This window comes from Nicotiana attenuata, chromosome 9, assembly GCF_001879085.1.
Source record: "Nicotiana attenuata strain UT chromosome 9, NIATTr2, whole genome shotgun sequence".
NCBI classification, from domain to species: Eukaryota; Viridiplantae; Streptophyta; class Magnoliopsida; order Solanales; family Solanaceae; genus Nicotiana; species Nicotiana attenuata.
In genome coordinates, this window is record NC_031997.1 from 14,001,770 (window position 1) to 14,014,359 (window position 12,590).

Here is a 12,590-nt window from a genome sequence, read left to right on the forward strand (position 1 = left end):
ATCTAAAGTTTGTCATGATAACATTGTAAATACCATTGAAGTCAACAAAACTGTTTCCAATTGTGTACATTCTCTTGATTCTGCTTTTGATTTTGATATGGCTTGGCATTTGAGGCTTGGTCACATGCATTTTCATAAAATGAAGTCAATTGCTCACATTAAGGATAAACTTTCCAAGAAACAACATTTTATTTGTGATGTTTGTCCCATGGCTAGGCAGCAAAGACTTTCTTTTCCTGATAGCTCTATTAAAACCAATGCTCCTTTTCAACTTGTTCATGTGGATTTATGGGGTCCATACCACACGCAAACTTATAATGGTTTCAGATACTTTTTGACCATTGTGGATGATTTTTCTAGAGCCACTTGGACTCATTTACTCTCCACCAAATCAAATGCTTTCACTCTTTTGAAATCCTTTATTTTTTTGGTTCAAAACCAATTTCACTCCTCCATTCAAACACTTAGATCTAGTAATTCCTTTGAACTAGGTTCAAGTACTGAAGCTGTTTCATTCTTTTCAGCACAAGGCATTCTCCACCAGACTTCTTGTCCACATACTCCTCAGCAGAATGGGGTTGTGGAGAGGAAACATAAACACTTGCTAGAAACTGCTAGATCTCTTCTTTTTCAGTCTAAACTACCACTCAAATACTGGGGGGAGTGCATACTCACTGCCACTTACTTGATTAATAGGTTTCCTTCCCCTTTGTTACAACATAAAACTCCTTTTGAACTACTGTATGGATCTCCACCTACATATTCTCATCTAAAGGTCTTCGGTTGCTTATGTTTTGCTACTGTGCCCAAACCTTATAGGAACAAATTCAAGTCCAGAACTATTTCATGTGTGTTTCTTGGATATAGCATGACAAAGAAGGCTTACAAATTGTTGAATTTGGATAAACATAATGTTTTCTTTTCCGGAGATGTCATTTTTCATGAATCTATCTTTCCTTATTCTCCTTCTTCCTCTCCTCTTTCTTTCTTTTCCTCATCTCCTTTTATTACTACCCCTACCTCTGTTGATCCTCCTGTTTCCTCTCCTGCTTCTTCTTCCTCTTCCCCTGTCTCCTTAACCCCACCTTCTCCAGTCCCTTCAGTTCCTTCTTCTTCCCTTCTTCCTTTGAGAAAGTCCTCTAGGCCTTCTAATCCCCCACTTTATCTTAAGGATTATGTTTGCTCAAATGTCTTCGTTTCTATGGATTGACAGTCTTTATCTGAAAGTTGCTTGCTTGAACCTCAGTTTTACCATCAAGCAGTGTCCAATCCTGCTTGGCAGGATGCCATGGTGAAAGAATTTCAGGCCTTAGAGGCCAATAACACATGGACCATTGTTCCTTTACCTCCTGGTAAGAAGGAAATTTCTTCCAAATGGGTCTATAAAATTAAACAAATGGCAGATGGAAGTGTGGAAAGATACAAAGCTAGGCTGGTTATAAGGGGGGACACTCAACAAGATAGGGTGGATTTCACTGAAACATTTTCTCTTGTTGTTAAACTTACCACCACTAAATGTCTATTGACTGTTGCTGTTAAGAAAAATTGGCCTATTTTCCAACTAGATGTCAATAATGCATTTTTGCATGGTGATTTAGATGAGGAGGTGTATATGAAAGTTCCTCTTGGTTTGCAAGTTCTTTCTAGTGACTCTTCTGTGCCTTTAGTTTGCAAACTCAATAAATCCCCTTATGGACTTAGACAGGCATCAAGGCAATGGTATGCTAAGCTCTCTACTGCTCTCCAATCTAAGGGCTATACTCTTAGTAAAAATGATTATTCCATGTTCACTAAGTTGTCAGTTACTTCTATTACTATTGTTGCCGTTTATGTGGATGACATTCTTCTAACCGGTGATGATTTGATTGGAATCACTGCTTTGAAGTCTTTTTTGGATGCTCAGTTCCTTGATTAAGGATTTGGGTGAAGCACATTATTTTTTGGGTCTTCAGATCATTAGGCATCCTCAGGGTCTACTTGTAACCCAACAGAAGTTTTTGTTGGACTTACTTTCAGAGTTCAATTGTCTACATGTTAGTCCTGTGATTTCTCCTTTGGATGTTCACTCCAAGTTGTCTGCTGATTCTGGTGAGCTTCTTCCTGATCCTTCTGCATATAGGAGGTTAATTGGTAAACTTAATTTCCTCCAACACACTAGGCCCGATATTTCTTTTAGCGTTCAACATCTCAGCTAATTCATGTCACAGCCCAGGGTTCCTCATTTTGATGCTGCACTACATGTGTTGAGATACTTAGTGGGCACTTCTCATTTGGGTTTGCTCTTTAACAATTCATCTACTTTTAATTTGGTTGGGTTTTGTGATTCTAATTGGGCAAGTTGTTCCACATCCCGGAGGTCTGTGAGTGGCTATCTACTGTTATTAGGGGGCTGTCCTATCTCCTGGAAGTCCAAGAAACAGGCTATTATTGCTCTTTCTTCAGCTGAGGCTGAGTATAGGGCCTTGTGTCAGGTTGTTGCTGAAATTGTTTGGGTGGTTCGGCTTCTCAGTGAGTTTGGGATATCTTCCTTATCCCCTGTTTCAGTATTCTGTGATAATCACTCTGCCATCCACATTGCTAAAAATCTGGTGTTTCATGAGCGCACCAAACATATTGACATCGATTGCCATTTTGTGCGTGAGCAACTTGCTTCTGGGCTTATTGCTTTGCATGCTATTTCTTCTGCTGCTCAATTAGCTGAACTTTTCACTAAGGTTTTGTCAGGTGTTTCACATACTACTTTTCTTTCCAAGCTCGGACTGGTGGCCCATTCCAGCTTGCGGGGGGGGGGGTGTTGAAGCCCAGGTTCTTGGTACAGAGGCCCAAATACACGACTCGGCCCAATACATCAAATCTGACCCACCTTGAAGACTTCTTCATTAGCATTATTTATTCTTGCAAATATAGTCACTTTGTAGAGATAGCTTTCAATTTTGTATTAAGTATAAATAGCTAGTCTCAACATTTCATTTTGGCTAGAAGACTCATTTTTATCAGATTTCCTCTCAGTTGAATGGAAGGTTCCAGTCTTCTCTCTCGTAGAGCTCGTTCCAAACACTTTCTCAAATTGCTTTGATTTTGATTTGTAACGGGGATTCTAGATCTTTTAAAGTTAGTGGGTTCTAAATTAATAATTTGTACATATTTAATGAATTTCTTAAGAAAATACATGATTTGTACCAAAGCTAGTGGGTTCGGCCGAACCCGTATGTTCTACACTCCCTCCGCCCCTGGACTGAGTTGCAAGGTCACTATTTGGTTACTTTAAATATATTGCCAAAACACATAAACTTATTATCTTGATCAATTTCTCAATTTATGCATATCATTATTACACACGAATCATATTGACCTTTTCTGTATTATTCTGATTTTATCGATGTTCACGAAAGTATAAAAAAGGTCAAACTTGAAACTTCAATCTCAAATAAGAGTATATAATCTTAGCATAAAACTGCTTAGAACGGCCAATAATTTCCCACTACAAGAAATATCAAGGCTAATCAAGTCAAGATGATGAAAAATGAGTGTTTAAATGAAAGCAACCTTGTATATAATGGTGAAATTAAAAGAAACCCCCAAAACATACCGCAAAAAGAAAAAAAAGGATAAAAGTCATAATGTGGCAAATCTAGGAGAATCGTACTTCTATGATAATATTGTCTCAATATCAATGATGCTAAGATCTGATCCACATTACGTAAGAGAAAGGAAATAAAAGGGAAAAGTGAAAGAATACGCAAGCAAAAGGATTTTTTTTTTTCTTTTTCAAGTGAAGAGTTCAATTGTGATGGTGATGGTGATGTGCACAGTTACTTCAACTTGAAAATTGTATTGCTATATTATAATCCAATTAATCAATGATAATGACACTTAGGGGCCTGGAATGTAGACTATAGTTTTAGGGATTATAATCAAATTAGGCCCTCATAGCCTTAAGTCTAAAGTATGAATAATGAGGGTAGATGTTAACTGCATAAAGCACCACTGAGGCGTTTAACAAAAACAAAATATATGTTATAAATAGAATTGTATTTAAGGCGAATGACTATATTCTAGAGAGATTTTAGGGTTTGTTACTTGGTGGCTAATATACTTTTTCACTATTCCATTGTAATCCATCCCAAATCAATAAGAATTCTCTCTCCTACTTTTCTCTGCAATACTCTACTTCTTCTTTTATAGTTTCATAACACGTTATCAGCACGAGACTCTAATCAATTGAGTAGAGGCATCTGCTTTGGTCACCAGGCTTTAGGATGTGTGCATGGTGCTCAACTTGTACATAATATTGAGCATAATAATTGTCAATTGTTCCATGAACTTCCTTCAGGAATAAATTCTGGATTTAAGGTAAGTATTTTACCTTATTTTTCTCTTTTAAATTCTTGAAATTCTATAATTTGATTTTAAATACAAGCAAAGACAATAAATTTTGATTATAACTGTAATAGAGTTTGTGAGAAATTATAACCACCCAAAGTGGTAAAATTCTTATGCCTTGCCATGATCAAATTCATGTATGATTATGAGCACAAGAAGTGGAAACACGTCCCATTGAATTTGCTTCATTCACGTTCCCTTAAGAGAATATGGTAGCAATATGTAATAACTATGAAAGAAGACAAAATTATTACCGTAAAGGTATCAATGGATGTGGACGTGGCAATAGACGAAATTATAATCGTTATCATTGTGGTAATGAGAACGATAAGGATTCTCAAAATAATCCTTCACTCTGTGAAAGTAATATTTGCCATCGATGTGACATGAGATTTTGTAAATCACATATACATGATTATGGTTCATTTATAATGTGAATGTGACAATATGTGATTTATGGATACATATTTATTCTTGGAATAATATGACCGTGATAGTGATAGTGAATATACCACACTCACCTCTAGAAGGAGGTTTGAGATGAAATAAGAAAATAATTTCATTATTATAGCATGAATTATCATTGATCATGTACCTATTGTGATTATGCCAAAATATTATGGCAGTGTAATTATTACAGGGCAAAAATAATGGAAGCAACATATTTTTCCTATAATGACTTTGACCATAACCATAATGGTATAACTTTCTCCTTGAAAGAAATATTCACTATATGGATGTTGATGAATATGTTGTAGTACAAAATTAATTGAGGGCTTTGAAAAAGCCATTTATACTATTTTGGAGAAATAAATTTGATTATCGATAAGGTATTGTGTCGTAGTAAGCCTCAAAGAAACTTATTGAGTTTCTAAAGTATTCGCGAAAGCGGATGATATATTGAGGCTATAAATAAATGAAAGATTCAATATCTTTTATTACTATAACTTGTAGTGGGGTAATATGTATGTGAAAAACTACCCGCTTTATTCTCCAGTTTGTATTACACAAATAAAATAATGCCACAATAAAGTAGAAGTTTATTGATATAAAAACCCATATCATAGCAAACTTGGAGTTTATTGATAATTGCACACGTCATGGTGTAAATCTGAAGTTTATCAATATTGATAATTTATTCAGTTGGCATAATTGGTTTAGCCATGTTAATTTAAATATGATGTGCAAAAATAAAAGAGAATTCACATGGATAAATATTAAAGAACTAGAAAGTTCTTTACGAATTCTCTTATGTTTTTGTTCTTATTAATTAATAGACCAACTAAAATTGGGATTGAATCCCATGAATGCTGAAAATATCAAAAGTGAATATAGGCTCATTCACCTACCATGTATACCACATAAGATGCATATATGAGAGGGTGAAATTAAAAAATAGTCAGATTTACAACTGGTCGTTCAAAAATAGCCTAGTTTCAAAAGTGATCGAAATTTAGCCACTTTTCATGTAAAGATAAATATGAGCGAAAATACTGTTCAAAACCCCGAAAAATACGCCAGTATATTATGCTGGAGTTCAAGCATAAGTATACTTGAACTCCACCATATTATACTGGAGTTCCAGGATAAGTATACTGGAACTCCAGCATAATATGATGGAGTTCCAGCATAAGTACACTAGAACTCCAGCATAATATACTGGAGTTCCAGCAAGTATACCGGTCCAGCATAATATACTGGAGTTTGGAGCACCGGTGCTCCAGTCTCCAGTATATTATACTGGAGCCAGCGAAGTATACCGGTGCAGCATAATATGCTGGAGTTCATACACAGGTGCATCGAACTCCAGTATATTATGCTGGATCGGTCTCTGTTGCAGCAAAATAGTGGCTATTTCTCATTGACTTAGTAAACGCTGGCTATTTTTGAATGACCAGTCTGAAAACTGGCTATACCGTGCTATTTTGACTATATGAGATGGTTACATGTGCATTTATTATTAACCCGCAACATGGTGTTTGCCAGATAACTTGCTCAATAATTTAATTTAGAGCATATTCCAGATTTTTTATTCAAGATAGTTCATCTTGATAAGTTGGTTTACATCACAGTTGATTTGGCAAAATGATTTATTGAGTGCCTCCACTTAATAGTTAAACTACTGCTTATGAGAACAAAATTATCTATATCAGTTTGATATATATTATATACGAAAGTATATTATATTCTCCCCTCACAAGTCGTTCAGGGTCAGAAACCAAATAATTTCATCTTATTATTATTGATGTGCGGTGTATATTTTGATTAACCATACCGCACAAAGGTGTGTTTTCAAAGTCTAGGAAGCAAGTTAGTTTTTCTAACATGAGAGGGAGATAGGATAAACAGTTGAGAAAAAGTTACATGGAATGAATTATCATTTGTACATTTAGAATCATCGAATAAGATAATATGAACTTGAAGTTCATAAAAAGATAATTCATCTATAATATATTGCAAAGCATCCCAGACGCATTTGCTGACCGAAAGAAAGTAATTATATTCTCACTACAAATGATCCCATTAGAATAGGTCCTAGAAGGACAAAATCTAAAGCGTATAGATAAATCAGTTTCAAATAACCTTCTTGATAAATAAGATGAGAAAATGATCAAAATGATCATAAGAAGGAGGCAAGTGAGGTAGAATATCACATGACATAACAATTCATAAAATTTCATGAGAGGTTCAGGTACCTGAAAATATGAATGAAGAGATCTCTATATTATGTCTTTATGGAAAACAAAGGAGGCTAGAAACGATATAAAATGTTCGTCGACTACATATATATATATATATATATATATATATATATATATATATATATATATANAGACAAATCGGTTTCAAATAAACTTCTTGATAAAGAAGATGATCAAATGATCAAAATGATCATAATAAAGGAGGCAAGTGATCTGGAAGATCACATGATATAACACTTCATAAAATCTCAGGAGAGATTCAGGTACCTGAAAATATGACTGAAGAGATCTCTATGTTATGTCTTTATGAAAAATAAGGAGGTTGGAACCGATATAAAATGTTTGTCGACAACATTGATAATAGCGCTAAATATATATATATATATATATATATATATATATGAGGATCTTATGTCCGGAGAAACAATTCGAATAGAATTGGTTTCATATGAAAGAAATGTAGTTTTGGACATGTTGTTCAAATATTCGAAAGTGTAAAGTCAATGGTGTATGCAATCACTTTATTTATCTTATATATCTAGCATGACATGAAAACGTGATATGCATCTGTAGACACTGAAATTTTAACAGATCAAGATAAATTCTAAATTCAAGACAACTCTTGAAATATTAGGAGTCTATTAGGGTTACTTGGTGGCTACTCCACCCAAACTCAATTCATGCCTATAAATAAGGCTACATATCCTCAGCAATTCCATAAACTCTCGGAATATGCACAAAGAGATCAAATATGAGATCTCCGAAATTCCATGAAGCTCTTGGAATATTCATTAAGAGATCAAAGACATGTCAAATATGTCTTGCTTAAAGTCATACATTCGAGAAATATGCCGCTAAGGCCCTCGAATCACGTAGAATAAAGTGGAGGGAAGAATCAAGCGAACAAACAGAATTGTACCCGCATCATTTTATCAATAAAATTATGTTTCTTTATATTTATATTGTGGTTACGATTTATTTTTGCATCACAAATAAATTGTTGCAAACAAATTGGCACACCTAGACCAGTTCTGCCCATCATCTCTTCCTCCTGCAAATCAAAAACTTCAAGTTTCAAGATTATCTGTTGTGATGGTCGGGTACTTCAAGTCTTGTCGTCAAGTTTCAACAAGCCTACACCTCGACAAACCTTGAAGTAGGGGCCATTTGTAGACACTGAAATTTTAACAGATCAAGATAAATCCTAAATTCAAGACAACTCTTGAAATATTCGGAGTCTATTAGGGTTACTTGGTGGCTACTCCACCCAAACTCAATTCATGCCTATAAATAAGGCTACATATGTCCTTCAAAGAGCATCTCAGCAATTCCATAAACTCTCGGAATATGCACAAAGAGATCTAATATATATGAGATCTCCGAAATTCCATGAAACTCTTGGAATATTCATTAAGAGATCAAAGACATCAAATATGTCTTGCTTAAAGTTCTACGTTCGAGAAATACGCCGCTGAGGCCCTCGAATTGTACCCGCATCATTTTATCAATAAAATTATGTTTCTTAATATTTATATTGTGGTTACGATTTATTTTTGTATCACAAATAATTTGTTGCAAACAACATCTAAAGTCTATTTATATGGCTTATATGACTTAACTTATATGACAATCCCTGAAGGATTTGAATCGCTTGAAGCATATACAATTCTTGTTCTTGAACTATCACATCCTAAGTACAATTTGTGCACATATGTATCTTGATATAACTATAAGTATGATAATGTGATAGCGAGAATTTTTACCTTTATGGAGATATTGAAAAAGCCATTCTACGATATTATATAAAGAAATTACATATCTATCAAGAATCATGATTTCAAGGTGCAACATATTCATTCAAGTTAATATGGCTGATTTGTTTATCAAATCTCTGTCAGCGATCTTTTGAAGACGGTGCACAAGATTAGAATGCGAAGGCTCAAATATGTTAATTGATTGTTTCATCAGGGGGAGTTAATACGCGTTGTACACTTTTTTCCTTATAAGGTTTTGAAGATGGTGCACAAGATTAGAATGCTAAGGCTGAAGATGATGACAATCACGAACTTCTTTTCGAACAGTTTACCAGCTACTTTTTTTTTCCACTCACGAAACCACTCAAATTCTAAATTCGGAATTCTAGGTAAGTTATTTTATTAATCTCTCAATTACCGTCTCATAAATAGTAAAATCTTAACATTTAGTCATGGCCGAATTGTTTCTGCAACATATTTGAGAGGCTTTAAATGCTTGCAAGAAAATAGGCCCTCCATATTTTTGAAATAGGGGTCTATATATAGGTGACGGGCAATGCAGATTTAGAGGGTTGGTCACAAGTTCACGTGAATTTACTAGTTTTTTTTCCGGATTTTATATATATATATATATATATATATATAATAAAATTCATTAAATACCTATAAATATTTGACTATGAATTCAATTATTATTATAGTATCAATTCGAGACAACTGTCAGAACACATAAACTCCTAATCCTAGATCCGCTTCTGAAGAGGAGAGGCAGAAGATTTTGTTGGCCCCAACCTAGTGAAAATAATTCGTATCATACATACAGAACCTTGATAAAAATCACTATTATATACTCCCTCCGTTTCAATTTATGTGAACCTGTTAGACTGGGCACGGAGTTTAAGAAAAAATGAAGACTTTTAGAATTTGTGGTCCTAAACAAGTCAAAAAGGGGCCCAGAGTATTTGTGTAGTTATAAAAGCTTCTCATCAATGGTAGAATTGTAAGTTTAGGCTAAATTGTTACCAAATTTAAAAAGGGGTCATTCTTTTTGGAACGGACCAAAAAGGAAATAGGTTCACATAAACTGGAACAGAGAGTAGATGTTATACATATGGAGTTATATATTTTACTTGAAACGTTATGCACCAATTTGATACAGTTACTTTAATACTCTATGGTGTATCGGTCGGTAAACTTGGTCAAATAACACGATTATTAACTTGGCAACTAACTCACGAATTACAATTTTCCTTACTTTGGCATTTGCTTCTTTCATTACTTTTTTTTTTTCCTCCTATAATATGATTTTTGCTACTATTGAACATGGAACGATCAATTTTTGTATGTTTTATATACAGCATTATTGATCTCTCGAGCAGCACAAGGCAAGAAAACATGGTTAAAGTATGCTAGTGATGTGTACCTAATATTAATTTAATCGAATTATGAAAATGGAAGTCTAAGTGGACAACACATGCATAGAATTATGAAAATGGAAGTCTAATATTGCTACCGTTTTTCGTGAAACAGTTCACTGATTAAAAAAAATTACATTTATATATCAGTTTTGCGAGTTCAAATAAAAAGAAAAGGTCACTACTATTCTCTTATATCTTCTCTATTTTCATGTGAACTATGAAAAACAAAAAAATATATAAATAGCCGGTTGAATTCACTGATTTTACTTTTTCCAGCTGATATATATAGATTGTACACCGGTTATACATGATTATACATATATTATACATAGATTAAATAAATATTATATATTTGCCGGCTATTTAAGTTTAAGTGGTGAGCGAATAGATGGCTATTTAGGTTAATTCTTGAAGAAAAAAAATTACAACCATGTGAACCGAAAGTAGGGATATTCATCAGGCTGGTTCGATTTTTTACTATTAAATATTGTGATGGAATGGTAAATACGCGGGGGAAGTGCACAAATAGCCACTAAAAGCAGCTGCTTTTATTTTAAAGCCACTGTTTTCAATGTATTTAGGCTTTAGCCACTACTTTAATAAACTTATACTTGACTGGACGAAAATACCCTTCTGATATAAGTTATACCTACGCTATTATAACACACTCGACGAAAACCAAAAGCATCAGCAGCAGCCGGCGATCCAGCAGCAGCAGCAGCGACTGGACGAAAAATTCAAAATTCTCATCCAAAAAATCGACATAGATAAACAGTAAGTTATACTTTCATGTGTTTCTATCGATTTTTACTTCGATATAGTTATACTTTTTCCGATTTGTATTGATTTGATTATATAATAGATAAGAATTTGATTTTTTTTTTTTGAATTTCTGGATTGATAAACTTAAGGACATCGCCTCCTATGATAATTCTATAAAACTTGAGCACATAATATTAAGGACATAGTGTCTTCATTTTGGAAATTGAATTCAAAAATTAAGGACACAATGTCCTTAACTTTGATTCTACTGTCCTCATTTTGCAAATTGAATTGAAAAACTTAATGACACAATGTCCTTCACTTTGTTGTTGTTCTTCTGTATACTAAGTCCTGAAGTTTGAGTTTCAAATTGAAAAAGTTAAGGACAGAAAGTCCTTAAGTTAGAATTATAGATTGAAAAGTTAAGGACATAAGTCCTTAATTTTTGACTTGCGGGTTAAAAAGTTTAGGACAGGCGGTCCTTAACTTTTAATTCCAAGTTTAAATGTTAAGGACAGGCGGTCCTTAAGTTTTGACTTGCAGGTTAAACAGTTTAGGACAGGCAGTCCTTAACTTTTAAATCCAGGTTTAAATGTTAAGGACTGGAAGTACTTAAGTTTTAATGTCTGGCTCAAAAGTTAAGGACAGGCAGTCCTTAAGTTTTAATTCCAAGTTCAAAAGTTAAGGACTGGCAGTCCTTAACTTTTAATTCCATGTTCAAAAGTTAAGTACAGGCAGTCCTTAAGTTTTAATTCCAAGTTCAAATGTTAAAGACTGGAAGTCCTTAACTTTTAATTCCAAGTTAAAATATTAAGCACACTTAGTCCTTACCTTGGTCTTGCACTTACAGTACACCTCTTCTTAATTATACAAGGAGTGCTTTATAACGTATGTCCTCAGTTTCCCATTCTCTTGACTTGCAGGATGGACACAATATGCATTATAGTTGCTTTTAATGGTAGATGGACTGAAGACTATAAATATCTTGATCATCAAACAAAGCTTTTACTAGTACCTGGGTCAATTCGGTTTGAAGATTTCATTAAACAGATCTTGTAGCTAATTGAATTGGACAGAGAAAAGTTTGAAGCAGTGATATGGTTTGATATCAACCTTGGAACAAGCAAAGGAATGCTTGTATCCAAAGATTCTGATCTTCACACATGTATAGAGTTGCTAAAAACACATTCACTCTTCAAGGGCTGTCGTTTCATAGTTGATATTTCGGAAAGAGTTTTTCCATCAACAAGCAATGAACATGTCAACACAGAAACTCAACATGACAATCAAGACAAATGCCAACAGATAATGGAAATATATATGGTTGAAGCTCAACCATTAAATGAAGAGGTGCTTCAAACATTTGATTCTATTCAAGTAGAAGGACAAAGCATTATAGAGATTGACAACGAACAAGCTTTGGGTATTCAAGTCTTAGAGAGTGCACCGGTAATCGAAGAAGTTGCTGAAAAAACATGTACTCAAATAACTAGACGAAGATCAAATTTGAAACAAAAAGAATCCCCAACTACGATATTAAGAGAAAATGCTTCGTTGGATGAAATAAAAGT